The sequence below is a fragment of the Myotis brandtii genome, unplaced genomic scaffold, assembly GCF_000412655.1.
Source record: "Myotis brandtii unplaced genomic scaffold, ASM41265v1 scaffold179, whole genome shotgun sequence".
Lineage (NCBI taxonomy): Eukaryota > Metazoa > Chordata > Mammalia > Chiroptera > Vespertilionidae > Myotis > Myotis brandtii.
This window is the reverse complement of record NW_005356635.1, coordinates 1,728,999-1,730,396: the sequence shown is the minus strand read 5'-3', so window position 1 is coordinate 1,730,396 and position 1,398 is coordinate 1,728,999.

Below are 1,398 nucleotides of genomic sequence, written 5' to 3'. Positions count from 1 at the left end.
TGACCAATCAGAACCAAATTGGCTGGCAGAGGAGGGCAGTTGGGGGCAAGATCAGGCCTGCAGGGGAGGGCAGTTGGGAGTGAGATCAGCTTGGCAGGGGAGGGCAGTTAGGGATGATCAGACAGGCAGAGGCAGTTAGGGGTGATCAGGCCTTCAGGGAAGGGCAGTTGGGGGTGATATTAGACAGGCAGGGCAGGGCAGTTAGGGGCGATCAGGCAGGCAATGGTAGTTAGGGGCGATCAGGCCGGCAGGGGAGAGCAGTTAGGGGCAATATCAGGCTGGCAGGGAGGGCCATTGAGGGCGAGATCAGGCCGGCAAGGGAGGGCAGTTGGGGGAAACCAGGCTGGCAGGGGAGGGCAGTTGGAGGCGAGATCAGGACAGCAGGGGAGGGTGGTTGAGGGTGAGATAAGGCCAGCAAGGGAGGGCAGTTAGGGGTGATCAGGCAGAGGCAGTTGAGGGTGAGATCAGGCTGCAGGGGAGAGCAGTTGGGAGAGATCAGGCAGGCAGGCAGAGGCAGTTAGGGGTGATCAGGCAGGCAGGCAGAGAGGTTAAGGGTGATCAGGCAAGCAGGCAGAGAGGTTAGGGGTGATCAGGCAGGCAGGGAGGCAGAGGGGTTAGGGGCAATCAGGCAGGTGAGTGGTTAGGAGCCAGCGGTCCCAGATTGTGGCAGGGGTGTCCGACCGCCGGTTTAGGCTCCATCCCTCGGGCCTAAACTGGCCGTCGGATATCCCCTGAGGGTTCCCTTATTGGAGTGGGTGCAGGCTGGGCTGAGGGAACGCCCCCCCCAGTGCACGAATTTTGTGCACCAGATCTCTAGTAGATCATAATGTTGTAGGTCAATTTCTAGGGTTTCTATGATCCATTGGTGTATATGTCTGTTCTTGTGCCAGTACCAGGCTGTATTGTGATTCATCCAACTTTGTTCTTCTTTCTCAAGATTTCAGCAGCTATTCGAGGTCTTTTATGGTTCCATATAAATTTATAGAGTATTTGTTCTAGTTCTGTGAAATATGTTGTTTGCATTTTAATGGGGATTGTGTTGAATCAATAGATTGCCTGGGTAGTTTAGACATTTTAATGATGTTAATTCTTTCAATTCATGAACATGATATATGTTTTCATTTTTTGTGTGTCTTCCTCTATTTCTTTTTTCAATGTCCTATAGTGTTCCAAGTATAGGATTTTTCACCTCCTTGGTTAAGTTTATTCTTAGATATTTTATTATTATTATTACTAGTGGCCTGGTGCACGAAATTCGTGCACAGGGGAGGGGGTGTTCCTCAACCCGGCCTGCACCCAGTCCAATCTGGGACCCCTTGAAGGATGTCCTACTGCCGGTTTACAGGGATAAGGCCTAAACCGGCAGTCGGGCATCCCTCTCACAATCCAGGACTGCTG